Source organism: Garra rufa, chromosome 7 (genome assembly GCF_049309525.1).
Source record: "Garra rufa chromosome 7, GarRuf1.0, whole genome shotgun sequence".
Taxonomy (NCBI): Eukaryota; Metazoa; Chordata; class Actinopteri; order Cypriniformes; family Cyprinidae; genus Garra; species Garra rufa.
The window spans coordinates 38,382,203-38,383,321 of record NC_133367.1 but is presented as its reverse complement, the minus strand read 5'-3'; positions in this window follow the sequence as shown (position 1 = coordinate 38,383,321).

The window sequence follows — 1,119 nt, the reverse complement described above, 5'->3', positions numbered from 1 at the left end:
TTAAATTTGAGCAGAGTTTTGAGGATGTCTCTTAACTGCAACAAGCTTGATGAAGCTGATATTTATCAGTACAATGACGGTGAACATATACGACTTGGGTTAAAGGTTTTAACCACAAGACTGTTCATGATGTAAGAGACTATACATGATGGTAAATCATTCACTGTATCAAATGACACACTTAAAGGTCCACTAAAGTGCCTTGTAACACGCAGCGTTATTCTATGTGGTGACATAATTTGGTAACACTTTACAATAACAGTACATGAATTATCATGTACTAATACCTGAATTAGTAATTTCTTGACTGTGAACTAATGAATAGTTAAGACATGCATTAATCAAGAACTAATGAAGAACTAACGTAACTACGACATGAGTCAAATGAATTACTGCATGAATGCAGTACTGCAGCACCACCATAATTACATGTTAGTTCCTACATGTTAGTTAATGTATTAATTAACAATTTGTGGTAAATTAAATCAAACATGTTCTAGAAGAAAGATGGCACAGTGCAAAATTGTACATAATTTTGTCAAATGCAGCTGTCACAAACATCAGTCAATGATTCTTGCAAAATTTACATTTCAGCTAACTCATCCAACACACGATGATGCATTCATAATATAAAAACAATTGTCTCATCCTGTTTTGAGTGATTCTACTGCTGCCATCCTAAAATAAAGCATTCATTAAGCAGATGCATTTTTCCAATTTAAAATCAGTGATAGAAGCTGGAGAAGCTGGTTATCGCTTTGGTTATGTTATGGATCGGTTTACTGTCATTATATCATCATAATGCACTGAAATCAGACGTTTGTCTCCTGTTCTTGTTTTTTTGGGCCACAATTGCCCCTTCAAAAAGTCAACTTTCCTCCTACCGTTCAGTTCCTTCTCCATCCAAATGCAGCAACAGGACCTCTGCTCTTCTACTTCTTTTTTACAAACCACCAAAAGGCACCACAAATCTTATTTAGATGAGCTTATAAAAGATGTGCAATTGATAGCTTTTTTAAGATGTCAGGGTTAGGTTAGGGCTAGTCATTAAGTTGTGACATAATGATACATTAACAAGTCATGAATTCATGTTACTTTATAAGTAAATAACACTTATGT